Here is a 14,966-nt window from a genome sequence, read left to right as displayed (position 1 = left end):
AGGCTTAACTGGAACTCGCACTTTGAATCCTTGAAGACAGAGATCAAGAGACGGATCAGAAAGTCAAAAATGAGCCTAAAGAACAAGATTACGATCTCCAACATGATGTTCAAGCCTGTCATAACGTATGCTTGAGGGGTCTAGGAACAAGCGGCTCCGAACAATTTCTCCATTCTGGAGAAACTATAAAATAAGTCAATACGGATGATTGTGCATGCTCCGTGGTTCGTGCAGGATGGAGCTATCCTCAAAAATTTGTAGCTGCCTTCCATTCAGTCGAGAAATCGGCGAGTTTCTGATGGTACAGAAACTTACGATAATCCGTGAGTTAAAGAAGCTATAGATTATGCTGTAGCCGATCCCTCTCGATATAGAAGGCTATGATACTCTGTCGAATGAGGCGTCATCATGTCCTCCGTTAACGATCGTCTCATCCACTCAACCTAGCCAGGCAGAGGTTCACCGTGAAGGGAAGTACTGATGTCTGAGGACATTTCATCCCGAACTCAGTTTTGTACCTTTTACCCCTCTGAATAACGCCAGCCACAAGGGTAAGGGAGCCAGGCTCCATCCCGACTAAAGCGAAAATGATTGAACAGTGTGGAAGCACTCCGTAGTCACCATGATCCCGAAGCAGGTTCAGAACCCGCTGTTTCCCCAAACTTACCCTTCGATTATTCTGCTGTGCTCAACGGCTAAGTTGTCTGAACGTGTTGTGCTCCAAAGGCTAACCGAATAAGTTGAAGACCAAAATGTTCTGCCTTACGAATAACTCGGCTTCAGGAGGGCATACTCCACCGAACTTCAGTCTCTGAGATTGGTCAGAAATTCCATTTCTGAGCTGAATGACATGAACACAGTCTGGCACGAAGACCTTTTGCGCAAACTGCTCGATTCCGAACCTGTTTTACATGAAGATAACTATTGCATTCAGGCATTTAAGCTCTGGCTTCAGTAGAGTTAACATCTACGTGAAACTATTCCTTTGCAAAGTTTCAAAGTGAAGAACAGAGATATCCAGAAAAATATATAAAATTCCAGAGGAGATATTTAATATTGCGAAATTACTTGTTGAACTATTGGGTTAGTGAAGAAAAGTATTCAAGATATCAGACGTTGCAATAACACTACCTATCAAAATAGAAACATCTGATATATTTGGACGTTGGTTTGGGAAATAGGGACATTGTAAAAATGTGTCTACTGTTGCAGTTTTCTACGGGTCGAGATTTTTGAAGTAATGTTTGGTATTACTTCTCAAATCTCGACTCGATATATCTACCGCACAAGTGGAGCCCATTTCTTTCCTCAAGGCAGATACACATCACCAAAAAATCTCTATCAAGACCCGGAATTATACAACAGAGCTTGTCAGCTCCAGACTGCCCTCATTAGAACTATCCGAAAGAATTCGTCATCGACGATTCTGCACCGAAACGAGGGACCAACTATCCGTCCCTCTTAGACGTATTCACCCTACCCAGGTCCTACCCGCCGTCTCAGTCTACTCACTGGGCAGCCTACTCTGACTGCTCTATTGCATTAGGCTTTAAACGCCCTTATATCTCCAGAGGCAGTTCTCATCCTCGGGTTTAGGGAGATAGGTAGGTCGAGTCGCGAGGTAGTATGTCGGCTAGTTAGGGAAGCGTAGGGAACCCTCTGGTCCAGCCTTGTACCATCATTGTGTCCAGTTGTACCCCTGCGGCGTCTTTAAACTCAAGTAGATTAGAATCGAATTTTATTAAATCGCGTTTTATTATTCGAACTTTGAGGATGCAGAAAAATTCGAAACTACAAATGCTGGGACCTCACCGAGTATTGGAAGACATCGTAAATCAAAGATCCTCCGGTCGGACTAACACCCGCCGGCTCTGGTCTGAGTGCGGCAAGTGACCCTGCAGCAGAAAATACGGTACAAACCCACGTCCAGCGGGTACCTCCTTCAAAGGACGATCCAAGGTACCATCTTAGCGACATTTCCACCATATGGAGACATTGCTATATTCTAAACCGTACATACCGGGTGTCAACGAATCTATTAGATAAGTCATAACTTCTAGACTATCAGGTGAATCAAAATGAGATTCGGTATAGGTAAATGGTATACAAAGATAAGAGTTTTCACATACTTTTCACTTTCCGGTCACTTCCATTTTCACTGAAAATGGCTCCGGTTCTTAAGTTTTCAAATGGAACATCTTGTATATTGTAACATTTTTTGATTTTTGAGACAATCCTGTATCAGAATGTAACCTTTCGAAGGTTTCTACGCCTACTCAATTTATTTACAGTCAATTTTTAAATTGTATCTAGGTGGACATGATCGGAAGTAAAATAATCTGAAGACCTCAGGTGATATCAGAAAATCAAAATCACGTGAATGAGACAAGTTGTCAAAATTACATTTTCGTGTCTAACTATTATTTTTTAAAGACGGCCATTTTTAACAAGTACTTTCTGATAAAATGGATTTTTTGACGAATCTAACGATACTGATTTATTTGCAATTAGATAACAAATAAGAACATAAATCGAATAGTACTGAGAAAAATACTTGATGATGATTTATTAACTTTTGTCGAGTGTTCCAAGGATAGGCATGGTGCATTTGCAGATACTTCCATCAAGTCTTCTTTGGAGAATAAAACACATTGACATAAGCTTTATCAGCAGGAGTTCCTTAATTTTTGTTAAATTTCAGTTCAATTTTTCGTCAAAATAATGTATACTCAAAGTGAAAAATGGATATGTTGTTATTGTTTGGAGAATGCTACAGAAATTCAAGGAAGGCTGCTGAGTTGTATGCTCAGAGATATCCCAATCGGCAACATCCATCCCATCAGTATTTTCCGCATGTTTAGAATCCTTTCAGGCAAAAGGGAAATCGAGAGACAGAACAGAGGTTTATCTTAAATGAGGAGACTGAAATCAACTTGATTGCTATAGTTGAGGTTGACAAAACTGTTTCTTCAAAAGAAATTAGTCAAAAAATGCAAGTCACGAATCAGCAAAACAATATTGAAAAAGCAGAGATGTCGAGCATTTAAATATCAGTTACAACAACATTTGTATGCTGACGATGGCGATAGACGACTAGTTGATTGCTTCAAAATCATAAAGTTAACTGTATTTTTATCTACTTCATTCTATTTTTCGACGAATCACGATTTACAAATAATGGCTTGAATATTACTGGAGCTTTTTCCCAACACCAAACCGTTATTTCAACACCTCGACACGTGTTTCGATCACCAAGTGATCAGGAAGATCAGTTTGATCTTCCTTTTGAAGATTATCACTTGGTGATCGAAACACGTATCGGGGTATTAAAATAACGGTTTGGTGTTGGAAAAAATCTCCAGAAATATTCATTACCACACCAAAGGTTCCAAACAGTGCATCAATTTTCAAGAAAGGTTTGACGTGAATGTCTGAGCTAGTATAGTAAGAAACATAATAATTGGTCACTTAATAGGGGTCAGATACTTCCGTTTTCTCCAAAATGAAATCGAAGATTATCTTAGTGATTTATCTTCAGCGGTTCAACGGCAAATTCTATTCCAACAAGATAGAGCACCCCCTCATAATACCAAAGACGTTCTTGATTACTTAATGGAGCATTTACGGTGGCCTGCCCACTCACCGGATATGACTATGCTAGATTTCTCCATTTGGGGATATGTTAAAAAGGAAGTCTGCTACAGCCCCAGTTATTCTCGAGATCTTATAAGGGAGGGTTCCACAGGCATTTAGAAGTATAACGCTCCAAATGTTACGAAACGTGTTGAGGAAAGAATTGAATGAGCTGTCCGAGATATGGCTAGCACTGTGTGTTGAAGTGGGGAGAAAGGGAAGCCAGACATGCTGGCGCCGTGATGCGTTACGTTACCAAACGGTTCACCCTCCCATGAAAAGTTATCACTTCAAAAGGGGATCAATTAAGATAACTGAATGAAGTAACGCAGATTGAAGTAAGCAAACAGTTTGCAATGAATCATACTTCATTGACTCGTTAGGCAGCTACATCAATCTGATTATCATGCGAATCTGTAAGGAATTTACTTAAATAACATATATTTCATTTATACAATGCAATACAAATCCTTCAAGAACTTGTTGACGATGACCCCAACAGAGTTGAATAGTGCACTTTTTATTCAAATGGAAACGCAAAAAAACAACTGTATTGAAGAGAACCCACGACTATTTAGAGAAGGGCATACGCAATACCCCGAAAAAGTCAAAGTTTGGGCTAGTATATTGGGAAAAGCAATCATCGGTCCAATGCGAGGTCCAAGAGAAATAAAAAAGGCGACCTGAATAAAAATCAGTTCGGTTTCCGGAGAGGTAGGTCAACAACAGATTCACTGACAAAGGTACAAAACATTGCAGATGAAGTAAACTGAAGGATTGGAAGGAAAATATGTGCCATGATAACTTTGGATGTATAAAATTATTTCAACTCCGCACCATGGGAAGAGATCCTGAAGGAAATCAAAAAAAGAGATGTACTTGCCAAATAAAACAATTAACATGACTGTGCTATTTACTAGTGGTTCAACCTGTTGAACAACTACAAACGCACCAACTCCGTACAGAATACTTTCAGTTTCACTTTTACTTTAGGGAGAGTATTGTAAACTTTAAATTTGCACCCTTTTTTTGTAATTGTAATATGAACTCTAGCTAAACAGCGGGCACTAGGAACCCAACAATATATAACCTCTCTGCAAATAGGAAGGGGACTCAGATAAAATAATATGTAAACTCTCTTTCTCTCACTCCCTCTCTCTCTCTATCTGTCAATATCAACTAGTTAGAATATAAGAAAACACATAATGCCCTTTTGGTGGTTCATGGTCAACTATAGATTTCGTTGCCCTGGTGTGTCTTCAACACCAACACTTTTATTTTCAACTTTTCTGTACCCAATACTGGCTTACAATTTCGTTATCGATTCTCCTTAAACTTCGCACCCCGCGCTTAGAAACAAAGTAACTTCCCTATTTAGGCCACTACCCTTTATTGCACACAAATTTCAATCACAATAATAGTATATTATACAACGATCTTGTAATGATGGTTATTAAGACACGAGCATTAACCGGGATACGAAACGAGCCGAAGGCGAGTTTTGTATGGTATATGCGAGTGTATTAATAACCATTACATGAAAGTTGCATACGCAATTTTTTCTAAACCCGATAAATAATGAAAAACTATAAATATTATATTTGTATTGAACACATTTACAGTAATTAACTCATATTTTTTAAAAAAAACACAAACGTAATGGTATTATCATGGATATATGAAAATTATAAAGATTCTAATTATATTTATATTGAATATAACAACTGTAATTGATCTGATCTTTTAAAAATATTGGAGTCGATAGTATTCCTTCTATATCGCTGTTTTCAGACATTTTGATAATATAGGTAGGTAATATGAAAACTGATTTTGACAAATAAAGCAATTAGTTACTCAGGTTAGAATCTAGGACAAACAAAGGAACAGGATTCTTGATTGAAAAATTATGGGTTTCTATTGGTTGATAATCTGTATCGTTATGAAAAATCTGTATCATAACGGGTATCATTATGAAACGGATTATGGTCATATAAATGTATTGTTAGAGTACGGGTGTAGAAAAATATATTTATTAATGTGATTCAAGATTCGACGAATCGCGATATCATCAAGAATGCGGCGTCCGCTTGTTCTCCCATATTTATAGGATCAGGAACTGCTGTACTGCTGATGTAGATATGTGTTTCTTCGATTGTTCTAGAAAAATCTTTGAAATGTGCTGAATATGCTGAGTCATTTCCTGTGTAACTGCGTAGCGGCTGATGAAATAACTACTTTGTTATTATGGTGCAATCCACAGACAAAGGGTGTATTGACTTTTCTGATATAACATATCTGACTGAGAATCTTTCAAAACACGCCGATGAATAATTTTTATATAAACACTCTCGGTCTTGTCATAATTTTACATTGTATGCAAGACAGATCCGGCGTTTAAAGAAGAATCTGTTTTTTTCCCGAAGTAAGAATGTATATTAACATACATAGCTTTCGCTAGATATCACAACGTTATACTTCTAGCGTGCACAGATTCTGGGTTTCCGTGGATTTTACTTTTCATTTTCATCAATAATTACATACCATGTACTGTACCTTCACTTCGTGGATCTGTTTTTCTTTTGCAGTGATTCCATATTCATGTTCCTTAAATTTTGTATGTGTATAAATGAAGCAGGATTTTTTTTAGATGTGAGCTTTGTAAAATGATTGCAATTCAAATGAATTCTCATTATCATTGTATATTTTACGGCCTATATTTTTGAATAACTTCTGAATCGCTTGATATATACTCATAAAAACCAATTATTTTTAAAGAAATTTTGTTAACGTAATCCGAATATGGAAAACAATATCGTTCCTTCCAAAATATAATTCTGATTTCATAGACCTTCTTTGTGTATTTTCACCTTCCACAATCTGAAAATATGAGAATCTCGATGAGTTACTGTGTGAATTCAAAGTATTTTTCGTAAAGAAAAAAGTTCTAATCATTGTTACCTTGTCATATTCAATAATTTTGCCTCTTGTGAAAAGGCGAAGCCTAAACCTACTTAAGAAATTTCAGAAATAAAAAAAATTAGCGAGAAAAAAACTGCTAATATATTCAGATTTTTTTCAATGCTGAACACAGAGACAGATTTTAGTCAACAAAACATTGAAATATATTTTCTTTCAACTCTTTTTTTGATGGACAAAATTATTAAAAACGACAAGTAACTGATAAATAAAATATGTTCATTTGTGAAAAATACTTTGAATTTACTTATCGTAACTAACAGTAATTTTTTGGGGTGAACTTGAAAGTTTTTCTTTTCTACACGTGGATGAAGTTCTTCATTACAATTTTCCCATTTTTCATATTGTGGAAGGTGAGAATACCCAAAGAAGATCGTGAAACTCTAATTTCTTTCATAAAAACCGATGTTCGTTCAATATAACTTCAATCACCCACGCTTTTACTGACTTCCCTGTGTATTAGATATCTGAGAACAGCTGCTCAATGCATTGATATATGAAACTTTCACAATTTTTTTTTGATGATTTCATTCCACATCTGAAACTTCAATGGAAGCTTGATGTGACAGACACTGTATAGTGTCTTGTAGACCTACCTATACCAGAATGAAGTAATTGAAAGTAATTTACAATCAATACATAACTCATATCACTGCTAATCAAACGAATTATAAGCAATATTTGAGTATTTCAGAGATCTATAATTGGCTTTCACCTAGAAGTGTAAACGCAGCAGAGTCCAAAGCCTATTGAGAATTAATTATTTCAATAAATTGATGGATGTAGCCATTATTACGCGGTAGGAAATCAACATGAAAAATGAGAATTGAAACTTTATGTTTTTACCTCTTTTATATAGTAAAAAACAGAAAGTTTCAATTCTCATTTTTGCTATTAATTATTTACCTACCTACTGGTTTCATCACTGAGATTCAGAATGTCAACTCAGTATATCTTTCGAGAACACTTTTCCCATACCAGAACAAAAATTCGGTTTGAATTGAAAAGGGTATATTTTAGGAGAGCCAACTAATCAACGCAGTTGATTAGTTGGCTTGTTAATGGTCTTAAGTTATCACGTTTGAATAGTTTTTCGATGGCTTCCGTGACTTTGTTTATATATGGCATATAAACTTTGCCCGCCACCGGCGGCTTTATCGCGTTCGATATAGTTTGAGTATTTTTTTTTCTAAGATGTAGAGCACGTTTGAGTTTTTGCACTGTAAAATCATTGGCACTTGGAGCTTCATCAAGGTGACGAAGTTCTTCTTCAACAAGGTGTGATTCACAAATATACAAGTACTTTCATCGTAGAACGGTTTTGACTTAGATGTTGGTTTGAATTCTTGTTGAGATATCAATCAGTATACTTAATTGAGTTTGTGATGAGCTTTTTTCCATCAGTTTTTCTGTTGACCAGTACATAAAAAACTTGTATCTTTTCATTTCTCCATGTTGAATTGGATATGGGGATGAATGGAGTTGATGTTGCGTAGGAACTGCCTCCGAATAACAAAAGTGTCGTCAGCTTAACAAAACCAATTCGTAGATTCCGATGAAGCAGTGCTGAGCGCTTTCTCCTCTGAAGTTTCCATGTAGAAATTTGCAAGCACAGGGTTGAGAGGACTTCCCATAGCGAATTCATCCAGTTGTTCATAGAAACAATTGTTTCATAGCATATATATTGTGGTTAAAACATGGTTGAAAATAGGTGAAGAAATTTGTTTGATCTGATCTAACATCTCCCTGACTGGTACATATTATATTATTCGGCTGCAGTACCAAAGTACTCATTTTCTTGGTGAATATTCAAGATTCTATTTCTCCCTTGTAGGTATGGCTTCAGTAGTTTCACTAAGTATTCCGCAAGAGGATAAGTAGATCAACCAATAGTGTTGGTAATCGGTCGAAGTGGAAAGTTTGGCTTGTGAATCTTAGGAAGGCCGTAGAGTCTCGGTGGTAATGCTTTATACTTCCAAAGTTGGTGTTTGTCCTCAGTTGAAATTGAGAATATTCAATGAGTTGGTTGGTTTTCTTCATTATCTTGGATGTAGGATCACGCTTGAACATTTCATAGGTTGCTCGGTCAAGAAGATCGATCATTTTCTGTTGGTATTCTTCAGTGATCAGAACTGCCGTGGCGTTGCCTTCATTAACAGAAAGTTTGATACTCTTCTCGTCAGCATTCTATTGTTTGAGAGCTGCAAGCTGCAAGCAAGTAATTGAATTCCCTACAAAAAATACCACTAAAAACTCCAATGTTTCAAGTTCTTACTATTGAAGTTTCTCAGAGACAAATATCTCAGAATTCAAAATATTACTGGGAATCGAGAACTGGGAGAATGTACACAAAAAAACATGTCCAAACGAAGCATATAATAGATTTCGTGAAATTCTTCAATAATACATTGAGTTACCGTTTCCACTCAAACAAACAAAGAAAGTCAACTCTAACCCCTTATCACCGAACTATATAACATAGAGAACATGGTTTTTATATATTCAGAATGCACGAGAGTGAACGATAATTTCAAAGACATATGTCGCCAATTAACTATGACATACAGGAATAATCAAAGATTCATTGAGCATAAGATAAATAGTTCTCACAATAAATAAAAAACAATGTGGCAAACTATGAATAATATCCAGAAAAAACTATAAGCCCAAAGATATTTCCATTTTCAGTGGAGAACATAAGGTGTCATGTGTTGACATGGCTAACAATTTTAATGCACATTTCACTGCACACACAGTGGAGTAAGTGATCATTGGGTCAGATAATCATGTTCCCTGAGCAAGCGCAGTGGGCCAAGAATGGCAGCCTTCTGCATCTGTCCGGCTAAGATTTCTGCCTTAGTGCGGCAGGCCGGTATGATTTTGAGATTCGAGAGTAGAGAGGGCTACATTCCACCAAGGACTCCAATAATCAGAACAACCGTCTTGACAGAGTGGTCTGGATAGAGTCTGCGGAGTTTAAAGAGAAAACCTCGATATTTTATCCGTTTCTTCTCCTCTTTTCGGACGATATTCGTCTCGCCAGGAGCTGAAAACTCTACGTCTTGCTCTGGAAGTTGAGAAGGACTACATCATGCTTATTAGCTTGTATGAGCCTGAGGGTGGGGAACGAATAGTTCCAATAAATTCGGCACTTCTCGTTCCCCATAACGGATTCAATATCCCCCGTAGCGTAGGGCAACACCGATGTCTCGTCAATACCGTACGAGTGCCGTAGATGGTAATATAGCACTCTAAGGGCCGCGTTATGTCAATGAATATAGGCCGAGACCACATATGCTGGACATGCCGATAGCAAGTGCATTAGGATCTCTGGCGCCTCGCGGCAGGCCCGGTATTTTTATTATTACTACGATTATTATTTGTTCCTAAAGAATGTTTTCTTTCATGTAATTCAATGTTTATGTGAAAGAAGCTGTTTCAGGAGAGCTTTTTCTTCCAGATTGTGTCTAAATGTTACTTCTTTGCATGATCTACACATCTTTGTATAGAGTTCTTCTTTTGAAATTGATTGATTCCTTCCTTGTTTCGGAAGATTTCCACATTTTTTTCTGTATCAAGATGGAGTGGTAGGAATCCAAAAACTTTCTTTCTCAAAAAAGTTGTCACTCCTAAAATAACCCTTTCAATTCAAACAAGATTCCTTCTGACTGGGATTTAATAAAATACGTGAATGAATGTCATTACGATGTCGATGTCAGTAGATCAAACTTATTCCGTGACATAAAAATCGTAATTTATGAATGAATTGTGTATTTTTTTTTATATTATCCAGATTGGTACTGAAGAGCCCTAAGACAAGTGTGTTACGGTGAAACATCGATATCTACCAGTGAGGATGACAATGTTCCATGTAAGTGACAGTAGGTATATTGTGTTTGCCCTACATAACATTCTGGACAATCCTTGCAGTTAATTTCATAAACGACGTTTAATTGCATATTCAAACGTCCCGTTTGCCCTACATAACATTCTGGACAATCCTTGCAGTTAATTTTATAAACGACGTTTGATTGCATATTCATACATAACATTCGGAACAATCCTTGCAGTTAATTTTATAAACGACGTTTAATTGCATATTCAAACGTCGTTTATAAAATTAACTGCAAGGATTGTCCAGAATGTTATGTAGGGCAAACGGGGCGTTATTTAAAAAACAGGTTGTCCGAACATGAAATAGATACAAGGAAGTTGAATGTTGCCAATCCAACAGCCCTCGTTGAACACACAAGAAAAAACAACTACAGTTTTGACTTTGCGAACCCCAAGATTTCAGATATTCAACCTTTATTAGGTGAACGACTGTTTAGTGAGATGATCCACATTTTCAAACAAAAAAGTGTTAACACTAGAAGGGACATAGAAGGACTGAATAGTGCTTATGTTAATTTACTAAATCGTATTCCTAAATATTTCAATACACATGAGTTTCCACCATCCTGTGTAATCTGATATCTTTCTATTGTTTATAATTTTTTTAAAACAAACAAAAACGTCCATTCCTAAACAGTTTGTCTCCCTTGATATCGTTTTCATTTTTAATGTGTCTGTGGTGTATGTGTTTTCATTTGGTTAGTCCTCATTTTCGTTTGTACTTATATTGTCTGACACATATATTTCAAACGTTTTTTTTGACATGGACAACTAATGTTTGGTAAGTGCACCTGTTTGTTTCTCTTTTACATACTATAGGATTGTATAAACTTTATGAATTTTGCAATATGTATTGGCATATACTGTTTACTTAAAAAATTATTCTATTATAGAGCCCTGATGATGGATTTAATAAAGTCCAAAACGTTGGCATAAAACTAAATTGTTTATCTACGAACATTTTTGATCCCTTTCCCAACCAATAGAAAAAAACGCCTTTGAAAATATTTTTGAATCATCAAACCAGACGAAGTTAATAATTATAGTATAAATTGTTACCAGTTTTATTGAAACTCTGCGTTTTAATTACTGCTGTGAAAAGCTTTCTCAACATTTGATAGCCGCTACTGAACGATTTCTTTTTGTTTTATCGCTGAGTCGTCCAAAGCCTACCTACTTGATCAAAGTGTGCGTTTCAAAGTCTACATGAATAAACCTGAAACCTCTGTATTTCAAAGATGACTTTAGCAGAACATCAATTGTGCTACATTTTTGGACAGGTAATTTCAAGCTCTATTGAAATATGTAGGAATATACAGGATGTCCCATTGAAAAAAAAATGTTTTTCATTCATAACTATCGATATCTTATTTGAACAAAATATTTTTACACGATTGAATTCTACTTTATAAAATGCTTTGAAAATGTTTTCATAGAAACAAGAAATTTTTGACATGTTATAAATGCTGTAAACCATGATAGATGTCGATATGCGGTTTTCACCATCAAGTTTCTCTTCATAAGCTGGTGGGGATCAATTTGTGACGGATAATAGCAAAAAAGCTATCACTGTGGCATTGCAGGCGGCACGTAATAGTTTGGCCCACTCTGTACATGAAGACATACATTGTTGAAAATTCAGATACAAACAGCAATATACAAAGCAAATACCTCCCTAAAAACATATGTGAATACTACTATAATAGGTACACAAATATCTTGGCAACTATATGAAACATTTTATGGTTAGCACTTGGCTAGAAGTATAATAATAATAAATAGTAGAAATGAATAAGAAATCATATGGAAAAGGAATAACTTACTTTATGTACTTGAACATTTCTTCATACTCAAACTTTTTTTTCAAATGGATCACTATTCTATGTATACAATGACTAGTGAAAACCATTAATCAATGTGGTATTTTCAAGCATTATTGAAAATGGAAGGACTCCAATTCTGTGTATATAAATTACTTCATTTCAATTTTCATTACAATTATAGTGTTCGTTTCGGATAGTATTATTGCTATCATTTTTTTTTCTGCTTATCAAAACACATATTATATATTTTTCATGTAGATATGTTTCAAATAATCATAAAAGGTTGTCCTATTCGAAGTTCGTTGTATAAAACGCTCAGAGCAATGGAAAAAATATGAATAGGTACCTAAAAATGAAAAAAAAACTCTCAAAAAACTCTACGATACATAGGGAGACGTGAAAGTTGCTATTAGTTTTTATTCAACTCAGTCAACCAATTTCCAGGGCCGTAATTCAAAAGGGAACAATTCATACAATTATAATTGAATATTATCGAAAAATACCGAAATATAAAATTGAATTCAATTTCTCAGTATGGAGTGAACGTCTACGATACAAAAACTACAATAAAAAATACAGGTCCGTATTTAAAAATTCAACGATGGGGGTGGCCCAAGTCCGATGACACCCTGTATGAAAGATTCATGTATATATTCTGAGAGCCCACATCAAGTGCCAATAGCAAAATTTGGACAGATTTCCAATATGTCTGCGAATAAAGAAGATATAGGCAGAAAAATAATTTGGGATTTTTTGGTTTTTCCTGTATAACTCCTGAACCAAAAGAGCTATATTCGATTTCTTTACATCATTGAATAGGTCTCTAAAATACACAACTTTGCCACGATTTAACCGACTCTCTATCTCTTATCGTTTACGAATTTGAATATATATAAGTATATAATAATAATAATGTTTATTTACCAAAGAATTTATACATACTCTTTCAATTCATTATTGAAGAATGCGAGTAAACAAATACAGAGAAAATCCACAAAGGCTAACCTGCGCGTGGATCACTAAGGTTATTATACAATGAATTCTAAAATAAGTAACTAGTTATTTGTAAATATATAGTACATTTATAAAATATTGGATAAAATATCGGAAAGCAATTAAATAAATAAATAAAATATATGAAATAATTTCACGCTAGTAAACAAACACAATCACATAATATTAAAATACTAATGAGGAAAAAATGATAATACTAATTGAAGCACAGTCACATATATATAATTGATATACTGAATGGAATTTATAATTTTACAAATGATACACAAATAGATACGATTTTAGAACATGAATACATTTCAATTTGCATTTTTGAGGTCTATCAAACAGTGTATCTCATTTCTTGGTTTCATATTGACCCATTTCTTGGCTTCCCGCTTAAATAGGGACAGTGAATTGAGATTATTAATTTCAGTTGGAATTTTATTGAATAGTTTGGGAGCAAGAAAAACATAACATCTCTGTCTGATAGTTTTAGTCATCTTAGGTACTTTCAAGGCTTCTTTCTTATATCGTGTGTTGTATATATGATGTACCTGTTTGCTTGATGAAATATATTTTCTTTGGTATACTAAGAGTGTGAGTAAAAAAGTTTGGCGTATATCAAGAAACCCTCATTCCCTATAAAGATCATTACTAGAATAGTCATGTTTTTTACCGAGTACAATTTTTATGAGCCATTTCTGTAGTGTTTCGAGATTTTTCAGGTAGTTGTTAGCTACACCACCCCAAGCAATAATTCCATAATTGATGTGTATTTGATCGAGTGTATAATACATGATGCGAAGGTGATGTATATCAAATTTTTTTTTTAAATATTTGAATTCACTCAAAAAGAATCGAAGTGTTTTTATTATGTCACAGTTGTGAACATCCCATCTCAAATGACTATCTATTGTGATACCGAGATATTTAACAGTTCTGTTTTCCATCAGAAGCATAGATTGGTTTTCAATTCTAACTTCAATTCGGTCGAAATCGGGTAAGTTTGGTTCATAACTGGTCAGTGGTAAGTATACTGTTTTTCCAACATTTACTGTCAGAAGTTTACTATTGAAGAACTTGAATAAAACTGGTAGTGCATTTTGGATTTTCTCTTTCAGAGTGTTCCAGTCTCGATCTTTGAATAAAACAACCGTGTCATCAGCAAAGCCAGTTATATCTCCAGGAATGGGTAGGTTAAACATCTCATTGATATAAAGTATGGAAAGAATAGGTCCTAAAACAGTGCCCTGTGGAACTCCATAACGAATAGCTTTATTGTTACTCAGGGTGTTATCTATTTGTATACATTGTTGCCGATTATTCAAATAGCTATTTATTAAATCCCATGATTTTCCCCTTAATCCTATATTTTCGAGGGACTTCATCAAATCTGGATGGCTCACAGTATCGAAGGCTTTTGCCAAATCAATGAAGACACAGATGGCCGGTTCCTTAGTGTCTACCGCTGCGTACATATTTTTGATTAAATCGGCCATTGCATCTTGTGTTGATTCACCCCCCATGAAACCAAATTGATTATCAGAAATTAAATTGTACTTTTGTACAAAACGGAAAATTCGTTTTTTTATAATTTTTTTTATTATTTTAGTAATATTCGAAATAACTGAAATAGGTCTAAAA

General features: G+C 35.2%; 2 long non-coding RNA genes across 2 annotated transcripts in view; both read left to right on the top strand.

The window, feature by feature from the left end:
* The first annotated feature begins 10,774 nt into the window (after window positions 1-10,774).
* The window catches only part of LOC141487398 (uncharacterized), a 65,375-nt gene continuing 61,183 nt past the window's right edge, over window positions 10,775-14,966 (top strand). Inside the window, exon 1 of the long non-coding RNA XR_012468356.1 lies at window positions 10,775-11,284. This is a non-coding gene — a long non-coding RNA (uncharacterized lncRNA). The remainder of the gene's footprint in view (window positions 11,285-14,966) is intronic.
* LOC141487399 (uncharacterized) lies at window positions 12,586-14,901 on the top strand. Its single transcript, XR_012468358.1, has 2 exons — window positions 12,586-14,322; window positions 14,444-14,901. It is a non-coding gene; the product is annotated as an uncharacterized lncRNA (long non-coding RNA).

Source organism: Leptinotarsa decemlineata, unplaced genomic scaffold (assembly GCF_025532065.1).
Source record: "Leptinotarsa decemlineata unplaced genomic scaffold, Ldec_3_MD MMD2_tig00078422_RagTag_RagTag, whole genome shotgun sequence".
In the NCBI taxonomy this organism is placed as follows: Eukaryota; Metazoa; Arthropoda; class Insecta; order Coleoptera; family Chrysomelidae; genus Leptinotarsa; species Leptinotarsa decemlineata.
The sequence above is the reverse complement of the archived record's forward strand: the minus strand, read 5'-3'. Positions and strand labels throughout refer to the sequence as shown.